At 45.1% G+C, this 12,477-nt stretch overlaps 1 pseudogene; it reads right to left on the reverse strand.

Annotated features, from left to right (window-relative positions):
- The window catches only part of LOC135057409 (alpha-2-macroglobulin-like protein 1), a 200,749-nt pseudogene that overhangs the window by 25,961 nt on the left and 162,311 nt on the right, over window positions 1-12,477 (reverse strand).

The following is a 12,477-nucleotide window of genomic DNA, read 5'->3' on the forward strand; positions in this document are numbered from 1 at the left end:
AAACTGGCCATTTTCTGGGCGTGTGCGAAAAAACGCTTGCGTTTCTGGGAAAAACGCGGGAGTGTCTGGAGAAACGGGGGAGTGTCTGGGCGAACGCTGGGTGTGTTTGTGACGTCAAACCAGGAACGAAACTGACTGAACTGATCGCAGTGTAGGAGTAAGTCTGGAGCTACTCAGAAACTGCTAAGAAATTTCTATTCGCAATTCTGCTAATCTTTCGTTCGCAATTCTGCTAAGCTAAGATACACTCCCAGTAGGCGGCGGCTTAGCGTGTGCAATGCTGCTAAAAGCAGCTAGCGAGCGAACAACTCAGAATGAGGGCCTTATTGTATTATACTGGCCTGAGGTATTTTTTCGCTAAAAGCGGGATTAGCCCCTGTTAGCAGTGCTGACCAGTGTATGGTGATTGCGCTGGCCCAGGATGCACCTCACAGCGCCGTACACAATGTGCCACTGAGCCTTCTGGAGCACAGCCTGTCAGAGCTGCGCTTCCACCCTTGTGCCGCCATTCCTGCCGGCAACCCGCTCTCCGGGCCACTGGCGCTGTACTCGCCACTCTTCTTTCTTCTGGCTCTGTTAGGGGGTGGCGGCCGTGCTCCGGGACTGAGCGGTCACCTCGTGGACTTGCGATCAGCACCCTCAGGAGCTCAGTGCCCTGTCAGCGGAGATAGAGAACCATTAACTTCTAGAGTTGGTTCCTACTCCCCCCTAAGTCCTGCGAACCAGGGAGGCTGTTGCCAGCAGCCTGCCTGTACCTACCTAAACTGAGATAATAATAAAACTAGAAAAACTCCTATGAGCTCCCCTAGCTGTGACCGGCTCCTCCGGGCACATTTTCTAAACTGAGTCTGGTAGGAGGGGCATAGAGGGAGGAGCCAACCCACACTATTAAACTCTTAAAGTGCCCATGGCTCCCAAAGGACCCATCTATACCCCATGGTACTAAATGGAACCCCAGCATCCTCTAGAACGTAAGAGAAAGTCTGTGACTTAAGGCCGGGCTGGCACATAAAGTAAGACACTCATACTCCTCTAGCATGCTGCAGTAGAACAATGTTCCTGGATTGTGTTAATATAGAATCAATAAAAGGTCAGGAATAATGTTTTTTGAAAGAACTATAATCAGATACAGTACAGTGACCAGAAAAGTATTTACTACAGTATCTGTCCTAGTCAGGGCCATAATGAGTGGCGTGATGACTTGTCGCAAGCTAGGGGTATATCTTACCGCTGCGGAGGCATACCTATCATTACATCAGTGACGTGCGATGAGGCGGAGCCTTTCCTGTCATACTAATGTTTGTGCCAGAGTTTTGACTGTATAACGTATATGAAAAACACAAAGAATATGTTTGAAATATCTTCTTTGCATTATTCTAATAATTTTTATAGCCAAAACTCTGGAGTAAAAAGTCTATGGCATGTAAGGCAGTGCCTCATCTGCCTATCTTTTCCACACATCTCTGACCAAAACTCACCAAGGAGTTTATACTGCTGCACCTGTGTATAATGCCCAGATGTACCCTTTGGCTCATATATTGCATGTAAATCTGGCTCTGGTGCTAGCCAGCGACTCCTCAGCCATTTAGTTCACTGCATGACATACTGTATGTACATCACATGGCCAGTGCATACATTTTGTGTGGTTGGCCCATGGACCCAGTATTCTTTTAGGCAATAGGCCCCATTATCGTATGAAGTATGAGGGGTTAGCCAGCCCTTACGCCAATATTACTGCCCTGTTTTTCTCATCGATTTCTCCCATTTTCCCACCAAATTCCCTACACTAGGTTACAGTGACGTGCGGTGGGGTGAGGCAGGTGAGGCAGAGCCTTTCCTGTCATACTTACGTTTAAACCAGAGTTTTGACTGAATAAAGTATATGAAAAATGCTAATAATTTGTTTGAAATGCCTTCTTTGCATTATTCTAATAATTATTATAGCCCAAACTCTGGAGTAAAAAGTCTATGGCAGGTGAGGCAGTGCCTCACCTGCTTATCTTTTCTGCACATCTCTGATCAAAACTCACCAAATTTCCAGGAGTTTATACTGCTGCACCTGTGTATAATGCCCAGATGTACCTTTGGCTTATATATTGCATGGAATTCTGGCTCTGGGGTTAGCCAGTGCCTCCTGAGCCATTTAGCTCACCGCACGTCCCTGCTAGGTTAGGGCACTGCAGCTCTTGCTAAACTTATTATGTTCTCCCCCAGCTTCCAGGCACAAGGCCCCTATTAATAAGGGAGGGGCAGGAGATAGGGCATTAGGTAGGGCATTTGCAAAGAACCCCTGTCTTCCAGCAGAATTAAGGAGGTTAAGAGTACCGCTGTTGTTTGAGTGTATCTTTATTTGCATAGTGCACCTCATCCAAGTTACCATGTTTGTTGTTCACACTAAGTCAGCTGTAGTTAGGACCATGTATTGTGCATAGTGTTAGTTTATGCCGGGTGACACCTTTATTAGGTTCTTAGTGAGTTAGTGGTGTGAGTGATTGTGGTAAGTGCTCCTTCTGTATGCCCATCCTTGTTAGCCTCCGTCTGGATTCAGTGATCCTTGCGCACCCTCCCTAGAACAAGGACCATGTCTACACCTTTGGTGCAAAAGCACTACATAGGTGAAAGAAGGTTGCCTGTGATGACCATTCACCCATGCAGTGCAAGTCACTGTCATCCTTGAAGTGTCTTTTCCTGTCCAAGCAGCACAGGTAAAGATCCCTATTGAATATTGTCTTGTGTGTTTTATTTGTCTAGCATATTATTGTCAGCCAACAGGAGGGCTTCAACAGTGCTCAAGAGATCAAGGACATCCTGATGGGCTCATCACAGTGAGTGCCAGCTATAAGATGGTGGTGGTAGTGTGTGCGTGGAGGGAGCAGCTGGACCTAGAGGCCATCTAAATAAACTAATCTGCATCAGTAATCCTCATCTTACCTTTAACAGAGACTCTGGCCAAGCACTAAAGCCGGAAGGTAATTCAGTCTCTAGCAGGACCATGTTTGTTACATTACGAGGACCCGTATACCTGCAATACACAATACAACAATCAAATTGTTAACTTAATAAATTGGTAACATTTCTCATTTTTGCACAGAATAGTGCTACATGCGATTTATTCATCTGTACTACCTATTTAATGAAACAAAAATATACACTAAAAATTTTTTTTAATAGACTATAGAATAAACAAGTATATGTACTTACATGTTCAACATTTATCTCCAATATCTGCAGTGGTCACCCATTCAAACAAAACATACCAGGGAGACTTTTCAGTTTGTTAGTATCCTCCAGGCTCATCATCTTTTCTCATTTGTCCCTCGAACCAAGTCATCAAATATTTTCCTGCACACAATTTATGTTCCCCACAGGGGGCCTGATTCTGCATCGCTCACAGCCCACGTGCAGTGACGATGTTCATGGAGTTGAGCGATTATTTGCAACTGTGCATAAGCAAACTGTTCTGAAAAACTCCTATGATGTTGCAAGCGGAACAGACAGTGCCAGAATGGTTGCTGGGATGTGACTGGGAACTGGGAAGTGTTTACAAGTATACACAAAAGTGGACCACTCACTGGGCACAATACGGGAATGACACAAGTCACAAGAGTGTCAATGCAAACGGCGACTGCATTCACAGACGCAAGCATAAGGTGCCGTGCTCAGATGGAGAAATTGCACCTGCTACAGGGCAGTTTTCCATGGTGAGACCAATGGTGGCATATAAGGAGGCCCCAGTCTGCAGTACGGGAGCTAAAAGTATGCAAGATCTTTCCTCTTCTAATATTCATTGGTCAAGGAAGACGTTCGTCTGTATATTTCATCTTAACTAGATCTAGTGCAATTACTTTCGGACTCTGCAATATAAGTGTCCCTGACTTTATGGCAAATTTATTAAGCAATGTGTGAGAAATTCTCAGAATTTTTTTTGAAGATTCCCGCAAAAACGGGAGTTGTACTGAGCCTTGAAAAGTGATAAGGTGGAGAGTGATAAACTACCAGCCAATCAGCTTCCTAACTGCCATGTCACAGGCTGTGCTTGAAAAATGACAGGAGCTGGTTGGTTGGTAGTTTATCACTCTCTCACTTTTTAAGGCTTAGTACATCTGGTCCTTAAAGAATCCTCAGTATTTATGAAGGGGTGACGGCTGCAACATTCTCTATTTTACCCTCATAGGTTCTTTTGATAGCTACTAAATTCTGAAATGTAGTAAGCCCCAACAAGCTACACTCTTTGGAACCTGGCTCCGATGAACCTGGCTCCGATAGATAGCACCCTCTTTAGATGGCTTTAGTCAGTGTAGCCCACGATGGTTCACTATAAATATCGACAAACGCAGCGGGGCGAGCTCAAGAATGCCCCTTGTGGGCTCGCTGCGCTTGCCACACTGTAGACACAGTGGACACCCACAAAGGGAGAATAGCCTGTGTCGCCGGTATTCCGGCACCGGCATTGTACTGCTGTGCGGGATTCCGGCGTCGACATTGTGATCGACGGTATCCCATGCAGCGGTATCTTAACCACTTCCTGCCCACGCGAACAATGGCTAAAGCTACATTTTTGCAAACCTTTAGGGAGAGTGATCCGAAACAGCAGTATGGCTATCCAGGTGTCTAAACTGGTTCACACATGCACAGCGGACTGGAAGACCGGCCCGAGCGCCCAGTTCCTCTTTTGATAAAAATAAAGTTGAAAAAAAAATGAAGTGTGTAAAAAATAAATAATCAAACACACTTGTGATGTGGGAGATCACTATCGATGACCGTGGGGATGATGAGATCGCCAGAAGCCCTATGAACAGCAAAAACACCCACTTGTGCCAGATTTAGGGCCTGGTTCATAGATGTACGCTGTGCTGATGGTTTCTCAATTGAGCGATTATCTGTAAACTCACTGCTGCAATGTGTATGTGCAGCGATTGATTTGCAAATACGCTCACAGGGCCTGATTCACTATCATCTGCAAATGTGAGAACGCACACCTAAGTGATTATCGGCAGACTGCACATGTGCTGCGAACGCATTGTGCGTGCGCAAATACCAAAGTGCGAACACCCTGCAATTGCAGACCCAGTGAAATGCGACCACAAAACGCTTGACAGGAAATGACCATTTGTGGGAGGTAACATGGCATTTGTGGGGAGTGGTTGGGAAAACGCAGACATGTCATGGCCATTTTCGGGTTGTGCTTCTGATGTCCGCTGCTATCGCTGCGATGAAAAACATGGAGCCCAGTGCGACTGCAATTGCATTATTTTGAGAAGGCATGGGTCAATTACATCTGTTAATGGTGCTTGATTTCTGTGTATGTATCTCAGTTATGCGAATGCATATGCAAATTTGAGAATGAAGCGATGGGCATCTTTTTCCTTTCTGGGCGGCTCCTCACATGCGATTTTTAGCAGTAGCACTTTTGAGAGAATCGCTATTTCAGCCTCAATAGCGATCCTACAGAATTAGGCCCACAGTGAGGTTTCATGTGCAAGTGATTGACCGGAAGCGGATGTTTTGTTACCGTGAGGTAACGAGGCGTGGCAGCAAAAATGCGGGCACGTCGGGACCATTTTCGGGGCTTGTATCAGCTGCAAACTGAAATCCTGTATACATGAATCACGTCTCTGGCATCTTAGTTGCGGCGGTCATTCTGAGTGATTATAGACTTAATTGAGGAGTCGATGTTTTCCGTATTTGCGTCAATGCTGCAAATGCGTACACAGTTGCGGGCAGCTGAGAAGGCTCCAGTGGCTATCTCTATACAGATCGCAGAGGCTGTAACATTACCTTATCCTCTGATTTTAAAAAAATTGCATTTTCGGCAGCATTAGCATCTAGCTATGAATCAAGCCCTGAGAGCTTACCTCCCTTCTATAAGTATACCTCTAACTCACCTCTTTATCATAGGGTAAAACCCCCACCTCCCTGGAGATAGGGTTTCTCCATATTTCTGTGTTTCAAAATTGAGAGCCATTTCATATATGATCCAAATTGTCTACGAGCAACTTCCATCCTGTGTATCTCTGCTTACCGTGTACTAGGTACATAGGATTGGTCTTTTCGTGTGGCTCAGAGCCGTAAATAGACTTTTGGTGCCCTGTGCCAGAAAGAGCATTGCCCCCCCCCCCCCCCCCCCATTTTATTCAATAGGGATATAAGACGCAAGCCTTGTGGGGAAGGGGCATGACAAGATTGATCCCAGAGAAAGTCTATGCTATGATGATCCTTCCCACTTTTTATATATACACAAATCCTCTTTATGACACATCTATGCACACACAGTAACTTGAGAGCTTGTGGTTATTCCGTTACATTACTCTTTATTAAATAACACATTTCAATATACTGCCATACCAGGGATTCAAACCTTTAACCTGTTGAATTCTAATCAAACACCCTACTCATTGAGCTATTTGATCCTGCAGCCACACTACAAAGATCTGCTCAGCTGCAATGCTGATACATTTTTCACAAAGTACAAGGTAAGCTTCAAATAGAATTCTCTATCTTAGAATTATCTACCTTTCTATGCAATGCCACAGGCAATGGGTTCGAATCCCGGGTATCTTAGCATCTTTAAAAGTAATGAAGGACAGTGTGACTGAATAACATAGAAATCTCAAGTTGAGTTTATGAATGTTGTATAGGAATTAGCGATGGAAGAGGTCAGGGTAGGAAACACCGGTGGTTCAGAGATATTGAGCTTCAAAGAGGGGGAAGCTGCAAGTGAAAGTAATTAAAGCAGATCTTTGACAAGTGCCACCAGCAGCGCCCATTAGCCGGCAGCGCTATGTGCGGTGCCCCCTCCGCACACACCTAGTTACGGCCCTGGTATGGCTAAATCACATTGGTCCATGGCCGCACTAAACAGCGGTATTTAGTGTGATTTGAAGCTAGGTGTATGTGGGCACATCTATATGTGGCCAGCTTGGGGTCCTAGTTGAAATTTTTTTGCCAACTTGTGATTCATAACTGGTGGCAATTCCAACTCACCTTACAGAAATAGTATAGAGTAAATGATATTTAAACTTATCCTCACTGTCTTCTGCCGTGATGTTTATTTGAAGATCAAAGAATGGGCTGACTTTCGCAGTGTACATGTTGTATCTTAGTGTTATCTGTTGGAAGAGTTGGAATGAATTGCTATTTGTATGCATACACACAGATATTGATGTGTTAAAGCACAATTTTTATTATATTAGATGGTTGTGTTTAGAAAATAAAATAGGAAAGAGATATTGGGGGTCATTCTGAGTTGTTCGCTCGTTGCCGATTTTCGCTATGCTGCGATTTGTTGCAAAATGCACATGCGCAAGGCACGCAGGGCGCATGCGCTTAGTTATTTAACGAAAAACTTAGTAGATTCCTGCGGCGCTTTTCAGTCGCACTGCTGATCGGTGAATGATTGACAGGAAGTAGGTGTTTCTGGGTGGTAACTGAGCGTTTTCCGGGAGTGTGCTAAAAAACGCAGGCATGTCAGGGAAAAACACGGGAGTGTCTTGAGAAACGGGGGAGTGGCTGGCCGAACGCAGGGCGTGTTTGTGACATCAAACCAGGAACTAAACGGACTGAGCTGATCGCAATCTGTGAGTAGGTCTGGAGCTACTCAGAAACTGCAAAGAATTATTTAGTAGCAATTCTGCTAATCTTTCGTTCGCTATTCTGCTAAGCTAAGATACACTCCCAGAGGGCGGCGGCCTAGCGTGTGCAATGCTGCTAACAGCAGCTAGCGAGCGAACAACTCGGAATGAGGGCCATTGTGCACTAAAAAGAGCAGCTGACCTAAATGTATGTTGTTACCTGTATAAAGGCACATCCAACACCTTTGACCTGCACATTGTATTTCCCAGGCAACTCTTTAAGTTGTATCTTCTGCTGGAGGAGTCTAGTGTCTTCATCCACCTGGAGATGATGCAAAAAATTGTCTCCATCTTGACTTAATAACACTTCCAATACTCCATGTCTAGTGTAAGTGATCTTAGAATATTGGGCTAAACCCTGGAGTCCCAGCACTGTGTCCTATGAGAAAGAAGAGATCGAGCAGAGAAGAGAGAGAGAGAGAGAGAGAGAGAGAGAGAGAGAGAGAGAGAGAGAGAGAGAGAGAGAGAATGAGAGAGAGAGAGAGAGAGAGCGAAGGAGAAAGAGAGAGTTTGTATATTAAAACTGCACAAATCTTAGTATCCTGTTCTCCTATTGTATTATCCTGTGGAGCCCATTTATCAAAAAATATTTGCTTCTATTTCACCGAACACACCCAGGGGTTAACCACAAATATTAAGCATCACCCTAATGTATGCAGGAGTGACTGCAGCAGGTATCTCCCGTACCTGCTGTGATCCCTGCATTCCCACCAGCAACCATATCCCCTATAGGTTTTTATGGAAGATGGGATGATGCCAGATTTACCAATATCCAGAATGCTTTGAAATTGTCCCCCGTAGCTACCACCATCTGAAGATGGCGTTCACCCATTGTAGCCTATGGGCTACACTTTGCATTTGTAGCTGGGAGAGGGTTCCCCTGGAACCCTCCCTGGAAATGGCTGCTGTGCATGAGCGGTTGGCAGGGTTGTACATAACAGCCCCGACACCATACTCAGCACATCGCAGGGACATGCTCCCTGTCCTGCGGGTGTTCATTGATTTATCCAGCCGATGTGCTTGCATTCTGCAATGCAATCTTGGTCACTAATATCGCAAATGTGATCAATGATAAATGAGCCCCTATATCATTTATGCATTGCAATTACTAACTTGAGTATTTTTAAAACCTCCATATGGGGTTTGTTGCCGTGCAATCCAATGACATATACTAGAAGCCTCTTTGATATCCTGCGTTGTTGGGGCATCCACAGATAGATGCGCCAGGACAATATATGATGCTGTCTCCACCTCATTAGAGTTGGCCTGGGACCATGAAGACTCTTTGGAAGGATTATTTAGGTTTGAAGGCCAATATGTTTCTCCAGCTAAAAGGAAGAATCAGAGTAAGAATGTCATTTTAAGTGGTGTCTAATAATTGTTACCATGCACATGGATAAACTATAGCTATTACAAATATATACATGTATATGTGTCATCACAGACCTAGTATCTATATGGCATGAGATACCCAGCATGAATGATCCACTCCAAGAGGACTAGAGTTCCATAATTTTCTTTTAATCTTATTCACATAAAAGATGCAAAGAAAAAGAGATTTATGTACTTACCTGCTGAATGCTTTTCATGTAATACATAGGGGACACAGGTTTTACACTGGGTACCAATCGTGAGCTGGAGTCTGGGCACCAAACTGTTACGTTTCTTCTCCCAGCAACAGCCCAAGCTCCCTCTCCCCTATACACCACCACCAACTACTAGAGGACCAGTTATGTTAACAAGCCAAAGGAGTGGAGGAAAAGGAAGGATAGGGAAGACTGTTACACACTTAGATCAAAATACAACATGGAAGAGAAAAGGGGAAACAGTAACAGTGCAAAACCCCTGCATGCCAGGTAAATCAGGGTGGGAGATCAGTGTCCCCTATGGATTCCAAGAAAAGGATTTAACAGGTAAGAACATAAATCTCCTTATCTCTTTCATCCACAGGGGATACAGGCTTTACTTTGGGACGTCCCAAAGCTGCCCAACTAACAAAGAGGGATACACCTGAGTTGATCTGAGAACCCTTCGCCCAAAAGCTGCATACGTAGAGGCACCACATCTAGCTGCCCAAGAAGTTCCCACTAACTGGGTGGAATGAACATGCACCACAGCAGGGGCAGGAAGGTCCACTACAGTGTAAGCCTGGTGGATAATCAAATGGCGCAATCTGGCCAGAGTCTGCTTATTAGCCCACCAACCCTACAGGACCAAGAGAGAATCCAGTGTATGAAATCCCTTGTTCTGTCCACATAGATCCAGAGTGCCCTCTCAACATCCAATGAGGCTTGTTCTGGAGAAGAACCTAGAAGGAAGGTACCAGAATGTCCTGGTTAATGTAAAACCTGGATACCACTTCATGAAGGTAGCCTAATCTAGTCTTAAGGACAGCCTAGTCTGAGTGAAAAATAAGAAAAGGGGAGCGACATGACAATGTGCTGAAGTCAGAAACTCTACAGGCTGATGCAATGGCAAGGAAGAAAACTGTCTTTCATGTAAGTTCTATAGAGGGATGATTGGAGAGCCTGAAGAACCAAAGATAAGTTCCACAGAAGGAACAAAAGGAGGTTGTGCATAGAGATCTCCCTGTAGAAAAGTCTGTATACATTAGGCAATAGCATAAACTGCCACTGAAACAGAACAGAAAAGATTGAAACCTGTACATTTAAGGAAAAAAAGCGGAGGCCCAAATCCAGACCGGCCTGTAAGAAAGACAGGACTGGCAATAGATGTTGAACACCAGTTAAAGAATGTAATCCTAACCCAATGATAAATCCTGGAAGAAGAAGGCTTCTGGTCATTAAGCATGGTACGAATGACTGACAGGGAGAATCCCTTAGCTCTCAGGATGGATGTTTCAAGTTCCACCCTGTCAGAGCAAAATGGCCCAGGTCTGGATGGAAGCACGGGCCCTGAGACAGAAGATCTGGCCTGAGAGGAAGACACAGCTGAACGTCGATGGAGAGACTCAGAAGATCCAAGTATTATCTCTGTGCAGCTAATCTGGAGCCACGTGGATCACAGTGCTGACTTCCAACTTCAACTTGCAGAGAACCCGTGGAATTATTGAAATTGAAATGAAGATGTACATGAGTGGGAAGGTCCACCGAACTGCCATGGCATCCACCAGAAGAGCTCCTGGATCCCTGGTGTGCAAGCAGTATCTTGGCAGTCTGTGGTGTGTCAATATGCCATTATGTTGATGTCCGGCAGGCCCCAGTAGAGAACCGGGAGCTGAAAGACGTCTGGGTGTTGGGCCCACTCATCTTAGTGAATGTCTTGGTCACTTGCTTCTCAATTTTGGACTATGGGAATTTAGATCAAATTAAAGATCCAGAAGATGATACGGTGCCAACTGAAGAATGCAACTCATCTCCTTCATGGCGAAGAAGCTGTGAGTGCTGTCCTGATGGTTTATGTAGGTGATGGCTATTGTGTTGTATGACTGAACCTTGACTGTCTGATGCTGTAGAGGGTCTATGCTAGGCAAATAGCTCTGTAAACCACTCTGAGCTCCAGAAGACTAAGAGATATCTGTATCTCCTGAGCCGTCCACTGACAATCCACCGCCCCCTACCCTCAAAGACTTGCATTAGCAGTGAGCAGGACCCAATCCTGGATCCAAAAGGGGCAGCTGTTGTCCTGGTGGGACTGGTGCAGCCACCACAAGAGCGAGGGATGGACCTCTATTGAGAGAATAATTGTCTGTAACCTGAGATTTGTTCCACCAAGTCAGAATCTCCATATGCAAAGAAAGGAATTGAAACTGGGCATATTCCATTATGTCAAAGGTGGACACCAGAGAGCCCAGGACCTGCATGCAAGAATGGATCGGCACTCGACAGTGACCAAGATGTGCAAATCTTGGTCTGTAAGGACTGAAGTTTGTCTGTAGGAAGAAACACCCACTAAACTCTTGAATCCAGCAAGGCCCCTAAATGGAGCATCTCCTGAGCATAGCCAGATTAAGATAGGGGGCACAGTGCATTCTGTACCCCAGGGCCCACAGCTGGAGCACAATGATGTCAGTATCTCACCCTCTTGTGCAGCAGTAGAACCAGGCAGCCAAGATGTGAGCAGGACAGTATGCAGTACAAGCAGAGACACAGGAGTATCACGATACCGCTGGAGCTTCCCAACCAGAGGAGAGATAGGAGGGTGGAGAGAGCTGTAAGTGACCTGAAGATCCCAACTTCTCCTCCTTCCCATCTGGGTGTCTGGGTCCTGTGTAACCTGCTATCTAATGAAAGCATTCAGGTCTAAAAAGAGAGACACACAGAGAGTCTTCCTGAGTCCTGTCTCAGTGTGTAAGTAAGTAGCACAGAGGCTGCTGCTATTGTATTCTTGCAAGATAAATTCTAGTTTGCTATTTTTCTATGTGTATTTTAAGGTTGTTTAAGTTGTCTTTGTTCCACTACAGGAAAACTTTATAAAATAGTTGTCTCTCAATTAGGTAGAACTATAAACAGTAACCAGCATTTTGTCCCTCCTGGAATGGGTCATGTTGGGAGGTATGCACAATCTAATATACACCCCCTTGCCCCGGGCCACTGTCTTAAATCCCCCGGGCCTCCCCAAGGCTTAATCTGGCCCTGCTTCTGAGATTTAGTCAAGGTGGATTTCTGCCACTTGATGATCCACCCATGAAACTGGAGTAATCCCATTGTGAGGCAAATGTGATCGATTAGCATCTGGTGATTAAGCCAGAAGGAGTAGGTTATCCAGATAAGGCAGTAGTCTGACCCCACTGTGTAGATTTGCTGCCATGACTTTCGTGAAAATATGTGGAACTGTGGAAAGTCCAAATGGTAAAGCCTGAAATTTGATGTGTTCCTCCTGTACT

Source organism: Pseudophryne corroboree, chromosome 3, assembly GCF_028390025.1.
Source record: "Pseudophryne corroboree isolate aPseCor3 chromosome 3, aPseCor3.hap2, whole genome shotgun sequence".
Taxonomy (NCBI): domain Eukaryota; kingdom Metazoa; phylum Chordata; class Amphibia; order Anura; family Myobatrachidae; genus Pseudophryne; species Pseudophryne corroboree.